General features: G+C 42.7%; 1 protein-coding gene and 1 long non-coding RNA gene across 2 annotated transcripts in view; both read right to left on the reverse strand.

Moving 5' to 3' along the window:
- The window catches only part of LOC138968551 (UDP-GlcNAc:betaGal beta-1,3-N-acetylglucosaminyltransferase 9-like), a 70,807-nt gene that overhangs the window by 36,921 nt on the left and 13,107 nt on the right, over positions 1-20,779 (reverse strand). The gene's annotated exons all lie outside the window — the stretch shown is intronic.
- Positions 6,874-11,531, reverse strand: LOC138968550 (uncharacterized). Its single transcript, XR_011456222.1, has 4 exons — positions 11,298-11,531; positions 10,623-10,754; positions 9,827-9,909; positions 6,874-7,928 (listed from the first exon to the last, which is right to left on the reverse strand). It is a non-coding gene; the product is annotated as an uncharacterized lncRNA (long non-coding RNA).

Consider the following 20,779-nt stretch of genomic DNA (forward strand, 5'->3'; position numbering starts at 1 on the left):
TTTTAAAAGTTAGGTCTAGCGCAAAAACGCACCACCATCGCCAGTTTACATCGATAGAATGAGACCCGAAGGGAAGTAACTCATGTTTGACCTGAGTTCAGGATGGGTCCAAAAAGTGTTCGAGACAATCTATAAAAATTAATTCTTTAAAAATTGCTCGCTCTTTTCGTAGGGCACCTACGATGTTCCCGTTTGGTGAGCGTTCAAATGGAAGGGTGTTTGTACTGTGTGCAAAAGCTTGACAGTATCTGTGATGGTTTCCGGGAGGCTTACTGTCCGGGCGTGATTTCCGGTATTGAATATTCATAACAGCCGTCCAGCACCAAAACGAGGCGCCATTGTTGTAGAGGAGCAAGTCCACGAAAATAAATTCTTTGAAAATTTCTCACGCTCGACAGAAAGCAGCCAGGATGTTCCCGTTCGGTTAGCGTTCAAATGGAAGTATGCTTGTACTGTATGTAGACGCTCGGGGAGCTCTGTGATGGTTTACGGGAGGCTTACTGTGCCTTTAAACCATGAGGGGCATGTTCCCGAGTGTTACCCCGACTTTGGATGATTTAGAGAAAAAAAATAATGATAAATAAAAAAGGGGCCTCCGCGAAGGAAGTTTTGCTGTCGTGCTCGTGCTCCCAGTCACCAAGGCACCAGAGCTGGAGGTTGGCGTCAAGGAGCAATGGAGTTGGTTTAGAGACCCGGCTGGGTCCTTGTGTGTCGGTGTTATGGTTCGTATGGCGGCCGTTGCTCAAGAGTTGGTTGGGTCTTTGAGGCACTGACATGATTGTGTGCACGAGAATGAATGTACCTTTAAGGGGGGATTGAGTGGGAGGGTCAGGTATGGGTAGGGCCTTGTGCATGCGTCCTTTCGCTCATTGAAGCGATTAGGTGAAATACTTATCTTGACCCTTTGATTGCGTCTGCGGTAAAGAGGTGTCGTTCAACTTCGGCAACTGTGAATTGGGAAATAGATAGAATGCTCATGTTCCCAAATCAAAATGTATGTTTCGTTGTGTCTATGATACGTTCCGGTATAAAATAACCTTTGTTGTTGTTGTTGTTGTTGTTGTTGTTGTTGTTGTTGTTGTTGTTGTTGTTGTTGTTGTTGTTTTTCTTCTTCTTCTTCTTCTTCTTCTTCTTCTTCTTCTTCTTCTTCTTCTTCTTGTTCTTGTTGTTCTTGTTGCTCTTGTTTTTTGTGGTTTTTTTTTTCTTGTTGTTGTTGCTTTGATTTTATTCTCGCAGTGCTGTGGATCCCAAACGTCTAGAGTGAAAGAAACTGGTTTGCAGTACCAAGAGACAATTTTGCAAAAATGTTATGCTTTTTATTGTCCCCTTACCAATCCACTGACATGATTTGCGTACTTTTGAAACGATTATCAGTGACTTGGAACCTAAGAAAGCAGGAAAGTTTAGGAAAATATATATTGTTTTTTACATTTAGTCAAGTTTTGACTAAATGTTTTAACGTAGAGGGGGGAATCGAGACGAGGGTCGTGGTGTATGTGTGTGTGTGTGTGTGTGTGTCTGTCTGTCTGTGTGTGTGTGTGTGTGTAGAGCGATTCAGACTAAACTACTGGACCGATCTTTATGAAATTTAACATGAAAGTTCCTGGGTATGAAATCCCCGAACGTTTTTTTCATTTTTTTGATAAATGTCTTTGATGACGTCATATCCGGCTTTTCGTGAAAGTTGAGGCGGCACTGTCACGCCCTAATTTTTCAACCAAATTGGTTGAAATTTTGGTTGGGTAATGTTCGACAAAGCCCGGACTTCGGTATTGCATTTCAGCGTGGTGGCTTAAAAATTAATTAATGACTTTGGTCATTAAAAATCTGAAAATTGTAAAAAAAAATATGTTTTTTATAAAACGATCCAAATTTACGTTTATCTTATTCTCCATCATTTGCTGATTCCAAAAACATATAAATATGTTATATTCGGATTAAAAACAAGCTCTGAAAATTAAATATATACAAATTATTATCAAAATTAAATTGTCCAAATGAATTTAAAAACACTTTCATCTTATTCCTTGTCGGTTCCTGATTCCAAAAACATATAGATATGATATGTTTGGATTAAAAACACGCTCAGAAAGTTAAAACGAAGAGAGGTACAGAAAAGCGTGCTATCCTTCCCAGTGCAACTACTACCCCGCTCTTCTTGTCAATTTCACTGCCTTTGCCGTGAGCGGTGGACTGACGATACTACGAGTATACGGTCTTGCTGCGTTGCATTGCGTTCAGTTTCATTCTGTGAGTTCGACAGCTACTTGACTAAATGTTGTATTTTCGCCTTACGCGACTTGTTTTTCTTGACTTCCCACTATGATTCTGCCAATGTGTACATTTCTGAAACCGTGACTTGTGACATATGTTTATGAAATTTGGCATGTTTAGAAACAGGGTTACAGGTAAGCAAACTAGTGATTTTTAAATGTTAAATGTCCCAAAATAATTACGCCAATGTACACACTTTTGTGTAACTTGATACAAAAGACAGGATGAAAGTTGAGCAAAACAGTGAATTTTTGTTCTTGATATCCCACAATAATTCCGCCAATGTGCACACTTATGTAACGGTAACATGTGACTGAATACAAAGGCTTCCAGTCAAACCCGGTCTGATATTCATGTATTTGTGGATTTGCAGAGCGTAAATCATGAATATTAATATCACCTGCCGAACAAACTTCCTGTGTGACTCCACCTCCTGACCCTTTCCCCCTTTCCCCTTTTCCTGCTCTGCTGCGCTATCTACCCTACCCCCCCCCCCCCCCCCCCCCGCGCCTTAACCAAACACATCCCTTCTGTTTGACCCACATACGTCTGCGTGGAAACCTGTGACAAATATGTGTCAAGCCAGGTCGCTCTATTCCTCGTTGCGGTCTCTCTCTCTCTCTCTCTCTCTCTCTCTCTCTCTCTCTCTCTCTCTCTCTCTCTCTCTCTCTCTCTCTCTCTCTCTCTCTCTCTAATGTTTTTTTTTATTCGAGGCTATTATCAAACAATAAATTAGCAACTTGGTCCGCTTCAAAGAAGAAATTGAGCAACTATAGGCCTAAAGACAGACTTGCATGACCATGTGCGAACATTTCTCGAGACTGGAGAAAGACTGTGCATGTCTAGCTCGTGTTGATATATAAACAGTGTCGTTATTATCCAGCAACGCGATCTAGCCCAGTGACACTGGTCTAAGACTAAAGACACTGTCGACTTGGATGTGACTAATTGGATAATAATTCCGGGTTCGGTTTTCCATCCGCTTTTTGTACCGTACTTTTCGTTGTGCGTGATAATTATGTCCTAACCCCGTTGCAAGGGGCCGATGGCCTATTGTAATCATGCTGTATTCGTATTCGTATCCTCTCTCTTTATTTTCTCGCTCTTCTAGGTTAATACCAAACAATGAATTAGAATATTTAATTTCCTTAAAACAAAAACGTAAAGATTGCAAATAATGAAATAAACCCGGCCCAAAATACTGTCTTGAACCACCCCAAGAGCTACATAGTTCGGGCTAGGATGGGAACAACGACACCATACACACTCAATAATGTAGATCGTTCAGTATTTTACCCCTTAAATGTTGTATTGTGGTCGTCTTTGCGGACGGTCAATTTCCGAGTAATCAGTATTTATTGTGTACCTTTTTTTACCCTAACTGCAATTTACCATCCTGTCCTTTGCTAGATTACCATTATTTTCTCTCTGTTTTTGATAAGTTTCTCTAGCTTCCTGTTGTGCTTTAAATAACGTTCTCGTCAAACCGAAACAGATCGTTGTACATTGCATCATGTTATTTTGAAATATAGGGGGCTTTTTAAAATATAGGGGGCTTTTTACAGTGATTCGTGAAGGCCTCTTCACTGGTCCATAGTAGGCGCCAAGGCTCCTAATAGTAATATGGAGCAGTTGTGAATGTTTCTGTATTTGATTTTTGCTGAATGTCTATCAAAGCTACTCCGATCTATTAATTAGGCCTGACGGAAAACAAATGAGAAAAGGGCTACCAAAACTGCTTTGCAACAAAACAAGGTAGTTATCAGCATACAAAAGTGGTCAATATTAGGCAACCTTCCCCTACCCTTTCGGAACGACAGCTATTATATTTGACCTCATATAATTCAGGGGACGATCGCTGTGCCATGGTTCTGACGCATCTGCCGTAATAATTATATTGGTAACTGCTGTGACATGATAACTAACTGTGATAATTGTGACAAATAACAATAATAATGAACGCTTATTAACCCAGGGGCGGATCCAGGGCCCCCCCCCCCTCCAGCCTAATTATTTTTTTTTTAAATAGAAAGAAACCAAATTGACAATAAAGAAAAACTGATGCTCAGATTGCACCAGATTGCTCCATTTTCATTGATTTTTATCGAATTTTCCCGGACCCCCCTAGCACCCGGCCTTTGTCTTCTAAGTGACGGTTTTTGAAAAGTAGTTGGGTTAATTGTTGGCTCAGGTTGCACCAGATCGGTCAATTGTCGTTGTTTTGATCCAAATTTGTCTTCTTAAATTTACTTTTTACAAGGTGTATTAGGGGAAGTTTCTTGGCTCAGATTGCACCAAATTGCTCCGTTTTCCATATGGTTTTTTTTCAAAATGTCCCTAGGAGGTTTCGAACGCTTCGCGCCCTCAACTTTACGCTTCGCGTCGTCGAATTATCCCTAAAAAATATCTGGAAACACCCCCTTAAAAATGATGTGATCCGCCCATGTAACCGTTCCTTCTCAAGCAAGAGCTAACGTCGATGTACAATCGTAAACACACACACATGCACACACACACACACACACACACACACACACACACACACACACACACACACACACACACACACAAATACACACACACACACATACACACACACACACGATCTAGTCTGTTAATAAACTCACTTAGAGTTAGACACCCAAAACGGATAGATACACAGTACGTAGCCTACACAACACATATGTCACAGTAAATGTACAAAACCGTGCTACTAAATTCAATGTTCCCCCAAAAGTTAGTACATTTGTAATTTACTGTTTGGCTCTTAATTTGAAAGGGTTCGAGATTTGTAAAAGTATACTGAAAACGTATTCATATGTTTAGGATAAGGATAAGATAAGGATAACATTATATAGTCCTGTGAGGTAATGAAAATGTGGGTTACTTTCTCTCTACGGTGCTACCAATTTATTTATCTTTTAGCTGTATGCGTGTAGGCCCTATTCATGATTCCAAGCCCTGAGACTTTCGATGTGAATTTGGGTTCTTTATCGCGCGCATGCGCGCAGATGGGGTTGTTCGGACACCGAGGAGAGTCTGCACAAAGTTGACTCTGGGAAATAAATCCAAAAGTGACAACTGGTTTTAAATACAGCGCCGCTACCGACTGAGCTATTTCCCCGCCCATAACATATAAGTCTTCACCAGCTGGCTTAGAATTAGACTGAACGTTGGGCTGTTTACATGAGCAGCAACTTTCAACCAACATAGTTCTGACTAAATTCGCGCGAAAGTTGGTTGTAAATCGGCCATGTGAATTCAGCCCTGCTTCCTGGTGTACCACGGCCCTGAAAAGTTTGATCCAAACTGTGTTGCGCAGCACGACTTAATACCGAACCGCCGCTGTTTCGTAAGTTCCACGCCCCTGTGCTCATGGTGCTTGCTGCAGGAAGGCCCGCAGATGTACCGCCAATAGAAGAAAGGGGAAAAGGTGAAATGTGAATAACAAAGCGACAGAAAAACCTTCCGTTTTTATTGTGCGTGTATGGCTTTTTGGGTACAGCACATGTGAGGCGAGCCCCGCGTGGAGCAAAGGACTTGAACGCTATACGTTGTCAAGACGCCATCTTACATGGTGGAAAATTCCAGTGACAGTGACACAATTTTTACCACGGACCTTTATCGTATGTGTAGGTCCGTGATTTTTACAGTGTGCGTAGAATATTGCACCATTCAGTGAAAAATGGAATTTAGTATACAGTCGAACATTATACAGCCCTTGAATGCACCTCTCAAACGCGATCACCGGCCAACAACGACCACTCTTAAGGATCCCAAACGAATTTGTTCTACATAAATCACCTTTCCTTAGCGACCACCTGTCTATGCCGACCACTTTTTGTCGGTTCCTTGGGGGGTCGTTTTTGACGTGTTCGACTATGAATAAAACAGAGAAATATTGAGGTATGTCATTCAGTGATGATATACTGTTCAAAAAAAGAAACGCATAGCTTGTAATATTTGGTTAATTATGGCTACAAGGATATCCACCAAACTGCAGAAAATGTTAATCTGGTCGTCGACCTTTCGTCCATTGCCACAAGTGAGCTCTGCACGTGACGCATGCGTTATCAGTGGCTACAATGTCAAAATTGCTCATTTGGCATGACCACTCGTCATGCTTCAGTGTAATCTCGTGAAACTCGGGGAATATTGAGCTCTCACACTCTAAACAAAAGTGTTCCACTCCTGAACACCCTTTCTGTAACCACTTCTGAACACCCTTTTAGTAGAACACTTTTGGAACACTTTTGGAACACAAAAAGTGTTCTATACACAAAAAAGTGTTCCAAAAGTGTTCCAAAAGTGTTCCAAAAGTGTTCACATCTGAACACTTTTAAGTGTTCACCCTGCTGTAACCACTTCTGAACACATAAAAGTGTTCAGGTCAACACTTTTAGAACACTTTTGGAACACTTTTGGAACACTTTTGGAACACTTTTAGAACACTTTTGGAACACTTTTGGAACACTTTTGGAACACTTTTAGAACACTTTTGGAACACTTTTAGAACACTTTTAGAACACTTTTGGAACACTTTTGGAACACTTTCATCCTGCACTGTCATACAATTCAGAAAGACATTAAAATCAAATTTTGTGAGCAAAGAAGCATTTTTAATTGACAAAAAGAAATGTCTGCAGCAGTCGCAGAACAAACTGGTCTGGGGTAGGAATTGTTGAACACATAATATACCGAGCAACAAAATTCGTCATTGTTTGATTGACAAAATCTTCATCAATTATAGAGTTAGAATTATTAAACTACAAAAGTTTAATGAAGGCATGTTTGACCTTGCTTTTGTGTGATTATTTTGATGCTGTGACCGTTTTAACACACGGGACAAGCAGGTTTATCGTAAAACACATAATGCGCGCTCGCAGCACGTGCAAGTAGAGCAGGAGAAATCTGATGTGTGAGATGTGTTCACTAATGCATTAGCAACCAAAAGAGACCATGGCACGCTTGCTGCCAGTCTCACTTTTGAAACAGCCAGGATGCCAAGATTGACACCACCAAAGAAACCAGGTCGATTTAAAGCTGGGGGTGATCCAGAAGCGCTGGCATGTGCTTTAAACGTGCATGTGTCAACAGTTTATCACCTTCTGCAATGTTCTGGTGACATTGGAAGCACTGCAGTTATGCAACGCGGTAGATTTTTTCGCATTACCCCAATAAGACAAGATCGCAATTTCCTTCCACAACGTCTTCGACATCGATTCAATTCAGCCGCTGACAATACCAGGAACATCACTGGAAGCAACCAGTGTCCGATCAGTGGCCAGAGAACGCGATGAAGGCTGACTGAGCGAGACCTCCAAAACTTCGTTTTGTCCCGTGTGTTGAAACAATCGCAGCATCAAAATACTCACGCAACAGCTGTGTCAAACATGCCTTCATCAAAATGTTGTGGTTTGATAATTCTAACTCCATAATTGTTCGAGATTTTGTCAATCAAACATTGCATAATTTTTTCGCGTTTCTTTTGTTGCTCGGTATATGTTGCTATTAAATAATATGAACGGAGCTCTGGTAAACCCCATCTTGAAAGTTCACACACGAAAGTCCGATAACAAAAACACCCTTCAGAGTTGGGAGGATTCCAGGCCCTTGGTCTTTGGTTTAGTTTTCAACTCGCTGTCCGGAACATCCTGTTCGAAATAAAAGTGAGTTTTAGAACATGATGCATTTCCAACTCTTAACAGGTTTGTGTTAAACGTTTGTACTTAATTGATAACACTGAAGTGTAAATCTTAACTACTAGTGGACTTCTTCTTGCTGTCAGTAGATCTCCAACAATCGCAGTTACAGGTAAACTTTTTTTTATTCCAGAACGGGCATAGGTCACATAACAGAGAACAAATACGTCACGTCCAATTCGCTCTCACCTTCCCAACACACAATGACACTCGCATGCACGCACATGCACACACGGCTGAATGTAAAAAGTAATCCCTCTTGAAGCAGGAGTCTGTCCCAAAGAACAAAAAGTAGAATTAAAATAGGTCTTTCGCAAGGATTTCATTAGCGCGTGGCCACTCTGGAAAATGGCACTCTACAAATTGTTTATATAAGGTAAGCAGTAAACCGTACTGCTAATGTGGCCGAGGCCTTGAGCACGCCCGTTTTCCTTAACTCGTTCTTAACCTATGTGAACCCAGGGAAAACACCTTGTCAACAATCACTGGAAGCCAAAGATCACTGTCGCAATTAATCGTGAACTCCGATGAGTTTTAGTTCAAAGAAAAGGGTGTCATATTGAATGCACCCTCTAGTAATCCGTTTGTAAAGAAACTACCTAAGTTTTGTTGGTTTGATCTAAATAATGAATTATAAGGAAACCATTTATTATGTAATGTATTCTATATTATAGAATGCATTCTATAACGTCCCGAACTGCCTTCTATGATAAAATGCATTCTATTTACACAAAATACCAAAATGCTTTTTATGATAGAATGCGTTCTTTAACGTCCTGAAATGTATTATAATTTATATGCATAATGTCCCGAAACTACAACAGGCCAGCCCCGCAAAGAAAAGCAGAACTACACACACACACACAGCCACACACACGCACAGAGAGAGAGAGAGAGAGAGAGAGAGAGAGAGAGAGAGAGAGAGAGAGAGAGAGAGAGAGAGAGAGAGAGAGAGACAGAGAGACAGAGAGAGAGACAGAGAGAGAGACAGAGAGAGAGACAGAGAGAGAGACACAGACAGAGAGACAGAGACAGAGAGAAAGAGAGAGCTGTGTGTGAGAGTGTTTGCTTTCGAAGCAGGGACCATACCGAGCTGGCCTGTAGAAGTTTTGTGGCGCTTTATGGAATGCATTCTATCATAAGAATGCATTCTATCATAAGAATGCATTGTTGGACGTTATAGAATGCATTCTATAATAGAATACATTTCTGGGCAAATGACAAGTATGATTGAATGCATTCTATATTATACAATGTTTTCTATTTTATAGAATGCATTCTATAAATATAGAACGTGTTCTATGATATGGAATGCATTCTTTAATATAAAATGCATTCTAATTTCTATCATAATTTTCTAAAATATTTCATTATTTAGATCAAACTAACCAAAACTTACAAACGGATCGCTTTTAACTCACGTGATCTCAAGCTAAACCTACGTGAACCGAAGGAAAACACCTTGTCAGCGACCATTGGAGGCCAGCGATCACTGTCAAAACCAATCATAAACTCCGATGAGAATATTTTCAAAAGAAAAGGGTGTCATATTGAATGCACCCTGCATACACTGTTAGCGGCAATGGCAGATCCAAGCGGATCAGCAGCGTGTTGTCTGTTGGCCATGCTTTGACTAAAGCTGGCCTCAGTGTTTACGGCACTACTCTACCATAACGAATGGAAATTCTGAGTAGACTTAGTTCAGGAAAACATTTTATCATTGCAGGCCTCAGCACTCACTGTACTTAAAAATATGTATATTTGTTCCACCTTTTAAGGAGAAGACTGCAAAATAAGGCAGCATTCTCAAAATGTAACTGCGCTGTATCCCACAGAAAGCTTAAACTTACATGAATGAAGTGCATCCACAAGGTTTCGTCGCATTACTGTTAGCTCCATCTCCAGAAAGTGCCTCAGCCAAGCAGTATGGTTCCTGCACACACAAGATGCATGTTAAGAAATCAAACACTATTTTACTGAAGTTCCACATCGTAGCAACACTGACAAGTGTTCTGATTCTCATACTTTTGTTTATTGTGAAACTGTGTATCAACATTTAGATTTCTGTCAAATGTGGAAGGAGAGGGGGCTGGCTGTGTGTGTGTGTGTGTGTGTGTGTGTGTGTGTGTGTGTGTGTGTGTGTGTGTGTGTGTGTGTGTGTGTGTGTGTCCACATATGAGTTTGGCGACTGTCTGGTGTGTTTTGCACGGAGATATTAATTTTGAAACAGAGTATTTCAGCAAATAGTATAATCAATGATTCCGCAACCGCCGGCACAATTGGCCTAGTGGTAAGGCGTCCGCCCGGTGATCGGGAGGTCGTGGCTTCGAACCCCGGCCGGGTCATACCTAAAACTTTAAAATTGGCAATTTCGTGGCTGCTCCGCCTGGCGTCTGGCATTATGGGGTTAGTGCTAGGACTGGTTGGTCCGGTGTCAGAATAATGTGACTAGGTGAGACATGAAGCCTGTGATTCTGTCTTGTGTGTGGCGCACGTTAAATGTCAAAGCAGCACCGCCCTGATATGGCCCTTCGTAGTCGGCTGGGCGTTAAGCAAACAAACAAACAAAACTTATCAGATCAATTTGAAAGTCAATATTTCTCTGCAAAACTACACACTATATATGCAAATGCAGGACATGCGTACCTTGGTAAACACGTCTGGGTTGCCGTCAGTGCCTCCTGTTCATCCTCAGTGCAATTCAGAAGAAATGTGCGCAGGTTACGCCCACATCGATTCGCCACATGGGCACATCAGCTCAAACGGCTTCCCAGTTCCCTGAAAGTGTGATAGATCTGTGAAATCAAATACAACCAAGCATGCATAGAATTATTCTAAATTGCGCACACAATCAACCTGGCCACTATTATGATGAATGTTGTTCATTAATGTATGCTGTTTTTAGCCTACCGCTTCACTTAAAATTATATCTAGCGTGCAGATCGTGCATCTATGATCTAACCAAAGGAAGAAGAAGAATCCGAACTCTGCAAATGTATTGCTCTGACCACAGGCGGAAGGTATCGTTCACTGGACCACCATTATAATTATAAGGAACCCCTGGACATACAAGTATAACAATAACACAAAACCAAGCACATCAACCAGAATAAAAAAATCAACATCAAATTGAAATAGAGTTTATTTACCAACGCAGAACTAATGTAAAAGGTCCACTGATCAGCTGAAACCGTTGCGACAGCAAAATTAGAGAAATTGTCTTCAAACGTCCACAGATACAAGTAACAGGAACATGTTACAACAAAAATACGAGTGACTAAGCTTAGATGAATTAATACAAAATCTCAGCAAGCAACTTACAGATAACAATCGGAAATCCTGAGCCAAATCAACGCAGCGACAACGCAGACAGGTCCACAGATCTAAAAGTGTCAACGTTCTTTTTTGGTCCAGCTGAAGCATGATGGGACAATTAGTAACATTATTAAATTGTAAAAATAAAAATGCTAATACTTACCGCTTATTAGATGTCTCAGATGAAATAAATGTTTGATGAAAAAATATAAGCACAACACGATTAAAAACAAAAACAAAAAAACGTCCCACAGCGCTGCGGTCTAGGGGGTATAAAAATTATATACTCTAAGCGACGCTAGATCCCGACGAGTCTTCGTAGCTCAATCGGTAGAGCGCTGACATGGCAAGGCGAAGGGCTCGGGTTCGAATCTGCTCATGGCCCAAATATTTTTAATGTATTATTTTATTCGGAGCATGTCTAAAAGACGAAGTGGAACACTTGTTGAACACGTGTGTTCACCTGGTGTTCCACTGTGCAAAAAAGTGTTTACCATGTGTTCCAAAAGTGTTCAGGTAGCAGAAGATGCTTCAGGATAACACATTGAGAACACTTTCTGTGTTCCAAAAGTGTAAAAATGTGTTCACCCTAACACTTTAAGTGTTCACCCTGAACACTTTCAGTGTTCTCAAAGTGTTATAAAATTTAGAGTGCACCATGTCTTCCAAAACCCATAAAAGCGGATTGTTCGCCACAAAGAAATCAGACGACAATTCAGCGACGAAAGATGGCCCGATTGAGCAGAGAAGACCGCCAAATTGCATTGGGTCGTTTACAAGCAGGCCAAAGTCAAAGTGCAATCGCCAGGCACTTCCACGTGTCCCAGAGCACCATCAGGAGACTGTGGGTCAGGTTTCAAGCCATTGGCTCCGTTGCTGACTTGGGCCACGAGCGGGAAGACCAAGGGCGACAACTGCTGCTCACGACCGCTTCATACGGCTCCGCCACCTCCGGAATCGTTTCCTGTCGGCCTCATCTTCTGTCCAGGCTCTCCCCGGGCCACACCGATTATCGGACCAGACCGTGCGGAACCGCCTGCATGAAGCTGGTTTGAGAGCTCGCAGACCTCACAGAGGAGCTGTCCTCACCCGCCGCCATCGCCAGAACCGAGTGCAGTGGGGCAACCAGCACCTTCGCTGGACCGTCCGGAATCACTGGAGACACGTGTGGTTCAGCGACGAGTCCTACTTCCTGCTCCAGCGACATGATGGTCGGAGGAGGGTCTACCGGAGAGTAAACGAACGTTACGCGCCCAACTGTGTGGATGAGGCACCCGTTCATGGTGGTGGAGGCGTCATGGTGTGGGGGGCGATCAATACCGCTGGAAGGAGCACCCTGGTGCACGTCCAAGGGCGCATAACTGCCCAGCGATACGTGGAGGAAATTCTGCGCCCACACGCCCTTCCTCTTCTGGCTGACCAGGATGCCATATTCCAGCAGGACAACGCTCGCCCGCACACAGCACGACTCACCACCCAGTTCCTCACCGACCACCATGTCCAGGTGCTTCCCTGGCCATCCATGTCGCCAGACATGAACCCGATAGAACACCTCTGGGATGAATTGGACAGACGTGTGCGCAGGCGAGAAGAAGCGCCGGCAAATCACCGCGATCTATTGCAGGCACTTCAGGAGGAGTGGGACACCATCCCACAGCAAGATATCCGGCATCTGATCCAGTCCATGCCCAGAAGGTGCCGGGCAGTTGTTGCTGCTCAAGGCAGTCACACCCCCTACTGACTTGACAGCCTCGGCACCCAATCGTATTGATTGACTGATTGATTTGAAGATGCAAATGAACTGTGTGTGCATTCAACTGTGTCCATACCAAATTTCAAACAAATAATCTAAATATTGGATTTTCTGTTAATTTTTTCGAAAAATAAAACAAATTTGGCAAGTAGCAACTATGCGTTTCTTTTTTTGAACAGTATACTTCAGATACTGCGGTGTCTAGACTGCCGCCATGTTGTCTGGCGGAATATTCCAGTGACAGTCATAGACCAATTCCGAAAAGAACACCGTCGGGTTTGTATGGGTAGTGGGAGAGTGACCTTTTTTTGCAAAACCTTGTAAAACATTGGAGGGGCCAATGACTAGCGAGGGGTGTGTCGGAGTTATTTCAGAAAATCGTCTATTTTCCAATGTTGCACCATTCAGCTGAACATTGAATGATTAAAAACAAAACAGAGAAATGTATTCGAATGTCAATCACTCAGTAAGGATACTTCAGTTTCTAAGTCGCCCTGTGAGTTGGTGTAAAATTCAAGTGACAGTCATACGTAGTTTACAATGTCCGTCAGAAGAACGTTACGCTATTTAGATGCAAATAATAATAATAATTAAGTAGATGTGCATTGCCAAGGCACTGCATACCCCCAGCGAAAGACCAATCGTCCGTCTCTCTCTCTGTCTCTCTCTATCTCTCTCTGTCTCTGTCTCTGTATCTTCTCTCTTTCTATCATTACAGGTCTCTTTCTCTCTCTCGCTATCTCTCTCACCCACACACACACACGCACACATACACGCACACAACCACACACACACGCAAACACACAGTTTACACCCACACGCACACATCCACACACACAAACACACACACAAACACACACACAAAACACACACACACACACACACACAAACACACACACACACTTACGCACACAGACCCAAACAGGTGCCAACACAACAGCGCACTCTCTTCCTTATGTTGAAAAGGAAAAAAAGGCTGAGAGAGAGAGTGAGAGGGAGAAAGAGAGAGAGAGAGAGAGAGAGAGAGAGAGAGAGAGAGAGAGAGAGAATATGAGAGAGAATGAGAGAGTCAGACAGACAGACAGACAGACAGACAGCCACAAACAGACAGAGAGAGAGAGACACACACACATACACTGACACCAAGATAGTAAGGCAGCGAGAGACGTTCTTGATGTACATCACCCAAGAAAGACGGAGTTCTTGTGTTGACCGAGACTATTTAACAAACCCCAACATTGGTTGAACTGCAGTGATAGTCTGTACGAGCAAAACACATCATCGCACACACATCATCAAAACCATAATTTAATTTGCTTTTGCATCTCCTTGCAATATATATATATAACTACAGCGAGTAAGTCTTATATATTTTACACTGAATAAGAACTGATTCTAAAAACGTTCATGCACGAATATCCCGGAATCCTCAAGAATATATGAAGATATGCGCGCACCCAGACTGAAAGAAACTCTCTCTCTCTCTCTCTCTCTCTCTCTCTCTCTCTCTCTCTCTCTCTCTCTCTCTCTCTCTCTCTCTCTCTCTCTCTCTCTCAAACACACACACACACACACGCACACCCCAAGTCACACACGCACACATACACACACACACTCACTCACTCACTCTCTCACAAAAACTTCATACACACAAAACACACACCCATACGCACATATGGACAGACGGACATACACACCTTTACAAACAAACACACATACACGCACACACATACACTTATGCACACACACACACACACACACCACACACACACTCACACACACACACACGAGTACAGACTCATGCACGCATGCGCGCACACACACACACACAAATACACACACACACACACACACACTCACACACACACGAGTACAGACTCATGCACGCGTGCGCGCACACACACACAAATACACACACACACACACACACACACGAGTACAGACTCATGCACGCGTGCGCACACACACACACACCACCCTGCACACACACACACACACACAAATACACACACACACACCACACACACACTCACACACACACACACACACACAAACAGTAACACTAACACATGTGCACAAAATGAACACAAACACACACACCTCGCGTACAGACTCATGCACGCGTGCGCACACACACACACACACACACAAATACACACACACACGCACACACACACACACACACACACACAAAACAGTTCAGGGGCGTCTTATCCAGGTGGGGCCATGGGGCTAGAGCCCCACCACTTTTTCCCCCCTAAAAAAAACAAGTCGCGTAAGGCGAAAATACAATATTTAGTCAAGTAGCTGCCATTTTTCAGCAAGACCGTATACTCGTAGCATCGTCAGTCCACCGCTCATGGCAAAGGCAGTGAAATTGACAAGAAGAGCGGGGTAGTAGTTGCGCTAAGAAGGATAGCACGCTTTTCTGTACCTCTCTTTGTTTTAACTTTCTGAGCGTGTTTTTAATCCAAACATATCATATCTATATGTTTTTTGGAATCAGGAACCGACAAGGAATAAATTGAACGTGTTTTTAAATTGATTTGGACAATTTAATTTTGATAATAATATTTATATATTTAATTTTCAGAGCTTGTTTTTAATCCGAATATAACATATTTATATGTTTTTGGAATCAGCAAATGATGGAGAATAAGATAAACGTAAATTTGGATCGTTTTAAAAAAAACATATTTTTTTTTTTACAATTTTTAGATTTTTAAAGACCAAAGTCATTAATTAATTTTTAAGCCACCACGCTGAAATGCAATACCGAAGTCCGGGCTTCGTCGAAGATTACTTGACGAAAATTTCAACCAATTTGGTTGAAAAATGAGGGCGTGACAGTGCCGCCTCAACTTTCACGAAAAGCCGGATATGACGTCATCAAAGACATCTATCCAAAAAATGAAAAAAACGTTCGGGGATTTCATACCCAGGAACTCTCATGTCAAATTTCATAAAGATCGGTCCAGTAGTTTAGTCTGAATCGCTCTATTCCAATATGTTATATTTGGATTAAAAACAAGCTCTGAAAATTAAATATATTATATTTAATTATTATATATATATAAAAATAAATATATTTTATTATTATATATAAAAATTAAAAAATTAAAAAAGCTCTGAAAATTAAAAACACGCTCAGAAAGTTAAAACGAAGAGAGGTACAGAAAAGCGTGCTATCGTTCTCAGCGCAACGTACTACCCCGCTCTTCTTGTCAATTTCACTGCCTTTGCCGTGAGTGGTGGACTGACGATGCTACGAGTATACGGTCTTGCTGCGTTGCATTGCGTTCAGTTTCATTCTGTGAGTTCGACAGCTACTTGACTAAATGTTGTATTTTCGCCTTACGCGACTTGTTAGTTCATCACTACATTCAGTGCATAGTTTGTCATGATGATATGTAGTCAATCTGTTTAGCACCAAAAAATGCCATCAGAAGGCATTTTTATATAGCAATCTGAAATTTGCTGTGATGATACCTAACACCATGCTGAATATAAAAAATGGTAGCAGCCAATCTTGAACACTCTAAGTTAGACAGGGCCGTGTCCCCAATCTAGGTCAAATAAAATACCCCTAGAATGCTCGTATTTCTAATCAAGAGCACAGGTTATTACTTTTCGTACACGTTTGATGCTAATACAGCTTAACAATGATAAGAGGTAAACATTTACTTCACACAGATAACAAGATTCAAGAATACAATTTTAAGTGTCTGGCCTGACCCCATAAAAATCTACCCCCCCCCCCCCCCAAAAAAAAAAAAAAAAAAAAAAAAACACCCATTTCGTGAGTTCGGTTTTCACGAACAAGTTGAGTATGAATTTTCACACTCGTTAGGACAAAATGAAATATGTTATAGCTCTTACCCAGTCAGATCTCTCTTAACTCTACAATGACTGAGCATGACGTACATCTGTTTTTACTCACCCGAGTATGCACTTAATCCTGATGACAATCCCCACCACAGCCACAAAGCGCAGTACACTTCAGATGCACTGATGCACACTTACAGCGGCCTCTGCACACTTTCTTGCAACCACACTTTATGAATTCGTAGCAGGCATCCTGGGCCTGACACAGTGTCATCCACACAGGCTGCCAGAGCTGGCCTTCCTTTTTCCATCCATACTCAGAAGGAGAAGGAAGCTCCGGAGTTTTTTCAAGGCACTGGCTCCACACGCGTCCTTGAAAAGCTGCTCGGAGGACATGTTGCCTGAGAGCATCAGATGTTGGTGGAATGAACTCGATGGATCTGTTCCGCTGAGAAAAGAGTTTTTCTCGTGCCTCGTTCACTTTCAAACAAGAGCTGCTGCGGTCATACATCAAGACCACAAAACGTTCTATGATTTCAAAGGTTGAAGCAGTCACTTGCTCGCTGCAGGATGCGATCCGAAGAAATGCTTTTGTGACTTCAGGATACACGCTCCACGTCTGCCATCCCTTAGCTTTTCCGTGCCCTGCAAAGAAGGAAACCGTATCACACCCCGTAAGGGCGTGGAATACTGGTAACGACGTGCACTTGTCCGGGCCTAAAGCTGACGCAATTTCGTGCGCTGGGATGTTCCTGAAATGCTTCCCAGTTCCAAACGCCTCCCACATCTCCTCTGCTTGAAGTTTACGTGCAACGGAGACGGCAAGTACGATGACGTCAGTGTCTGCAGTCCTGATGATGATCCTTGTTTGGCCCTGTTTGACACAGTCCGCAGCATGCAGAAAGAGCCTTGTGTCTGCCTCCTCATGCGTGCACGGCTCCAATCCTTCGGTTGTGTAACTGTTATTAGAGCAAACAACTTTGAGGTAGACATCTCATGCTCAAAATTGCTGACTAAACGTGCAATTTCAGGACCTGCTGTCACCCACCGCCGCAAAGCTCCTGGATTGTTGGTTAGTCCCACAGCACCACCGTCACCCTTCACTGTTGCATTGCACTGTTCATGGGCATGATCCAAGGTTATTGCAGAGAAAGGGCGTTTTGTTTTCTTGACGGTGAAAGCTCCACAACAGAAAGCTTGATGAACACAAGGATGTCGCCTCCTCATTTCAAACAGATCTCGGAGATGCACAGAGACCCAGCGTGCATAGTGCACATGGTCAAGAGAAAAAAACCATGGCATGAGACTGGTGAGGGCTTCGATGAACTGTTCGAAGTCTGATGTTCTGAGTGCGTGGATGACCTGCAGCACAGAGAGTTCCAGATCTAGGACCAACCCCCAAAAGGCAAACATTGGTTGTTCTTTACTTGTCTCAAGGCACCACTGTTCAAAGTCTGATCTGGCATTTTCTGTGGCTTTCTGTTTCTCAAATGCTTTGTGTTGGAGAATGTAGAGTGCTGCAGCAGTTGTTTGGTGGGCAAGTCGTGTTCTTAGGACATGGGAAACCTTGAGAAGTGAGTCAGCAACACCTCCTCTGACAATTCCTGCTGTTTCAAGCATGGCGGTCCAACCACTTCCCTCGAGCCAGTCGCCGAGAAGTCGCAGTGCAGCCATTTCAATGTGGAGTCCTCCAAGCATGACTACAAATTTGTCTTCTCCAAGTTCCTCAGGAAATGACCACTGAATTTCTTTAGCCAGTGCATACAGCGGCTGATCCATTGCCAAGACAGGTGTTTGACCTGGATTGAGGTGAGTAATGCCGTTCTTTATCACTTGCATCACATGTTTTATGAGTGCTGGAGAGTGTGCATTGTCCATCAGAAGTGGCAACAGTGCAATCTGGGCAACCCTTTCGTCTCCTTGCTGCTGCACACCTGCGTGGTAAGCTCCCCAAGATACTGCTTGCCTTCCATCATATTCTTCAGAGGTATCCACACGTTTTTTCACCGTTTCCAGCCAACGATACTGTTCGGCCTTACGTGTTGTGTCGGAAAAAAAAAGGAGGCCTGCAAGGTCCGAACACAACAGGGACTTCAGCTTCTCGATTCAGTTCCACAGGTGACACAAGTGTGTAGGTGATGGGCAAGGGTACAACAGACCTTCGGCCTTGAACTGCTTTGTCGATAGACAGAAACTCTGGCTTTCCGTCACAATCAGAGGGGTGTTGAACCATAGAAATGCTTGTTCCGTGAAAGGACTCTGTAGCTGTAGTGGAGCTTGGATTGTGGTCTATGTTATCGACCATAGCAACTGTGAAAACACCTCCTACAAGCTGTGGGGGGACAACCACACCCTCTCTCTCAAACTTTGTGCACACACTGTTGGCTAGGTCATTGGACATGCTTATAACCCTATCATAGGACACTGACAGACCCAGATTGTACAGACTATCAATAATACCATACTTCCTGGTCTCGGCGTGTATTTTCAGTCCAAGGTAAACAGGAAGCAGAGTTTCCTTCTCTTTTGCATGGTTACGACGGGTATCCTTCAAGGGATCTCTTGGTGCATGTTTTCTGCTGTTAAATTTATACGAGGAGCTGAGAAATGGTAAGCGCTGCCTGTGACTGCTTTTGTCCTAATGCAGCCTCCTCTTGTGATGGATTGCTTGTTTTGATGGAGTTTCCTGGCCCATCCAAAATCATACTGACGAGAGCTTTCAACGAAGATGGTGTTGCATTTTCTTGGCAGTTTTCAAGGAAATCCCCATTGAAGTTTTGCTGCTTCGAGAAAATCTCTCTGCGGACAATCTTGCAAGCAGCAAGGCGTCAGAATCATGATCAACAACCTTGCTCACTGCATATCCCAGGTCACGTTTGAAGACAAGAGTAGCATCTCTTCCGCGACCTGTATTGCATTCTTGAAGCTCATGGCATGCATCCAGTAGTTTCTGTCTGAGTCTTGTGGTATGCAGACTGCAACTAACTCCAAGTTCCTGTAGTCGAGTTTTGTACAGTGTGCAAAGTTTTGACATACGGAACACAGGGGCTGTTGTTTCGTCATGTTCAAAACTCTGGATATATGACACCAGCTCAGCAAAAGCAATGCCATGACAAACAGAACTGTTGCTCTGGTCACAGTTCAGTTCCTTTTCGTATTTATTGGCACGATTGTACAGGGAAATCAACATTTCAGATGATATTGTGAATCTGTAGCAATCATATCTCCAGCAGCAAGCTTTTTAAGCAAGTCCTTGTCTTGAAGAAGGTTAGCTGCATGTCTCACCTTATAGTCCAGTCCAAATGTTGCTGCGCTGTACAACTTGCCAGAGCTCTCATTACAAAAGAAACAACTATCTTTGGATGACGCCGGAGTGCCAGCAGATCGTCTTGTTTTGACTGAGCTGCAGGTGGCTGCTCTGTCCTCTGCCTGCCGTTTCTCAGCTTTCTTTTGAAGTCTTTCCAAACTTCGCTTGTCCATTTGTTCTCTGCAAGACTTACGCCACGATGCACTATTTTTCTGAACAGTCTCTTTAATCCCAGATCCATCATCTAGTTGAGATACCCCCACAGTTACAGGAAGGTCAAAACCGCATGCAAGAAACTGTTGGACATTTTCAGCAAACAAAGTGTATCCTTCGCCACTCCTTGTACCCACTGCTGGGCGTTCAGATGTTCTGTTGTCTTGTTCTGACAGAAAATGCATCGACTCCAGTCAACAACAGGTGACTGTGAAGTTGAGGGTTCACAAAATGGATCAACATCTTTGTAGTCTTTCGCCAGAAAAAAAAGTTAACGTAACTTAATAGTATTTCTCAAATATGGTGTAAGCCTTTTCTGAGAGCAAAAGGGTCTTTTAACAAACAAACAAATAAACAAAAATATATATATATATATATTATACAAGATTT

This window comes from Littorina saxatilis, linkage group LG6, assembly GCF_037325665.1.
Source record: "Littorina saxatilis isolate snail1 linkage group LG6, US_GU_Lsax_2.0, whole genome shotgun sequence".
Lineage (NCBI taxonomy): Eukaryota > Metazoa > Mollusca > Gastropoda > Littorinimorpha > Littorinidae > Littorina > Littorina saxatilis.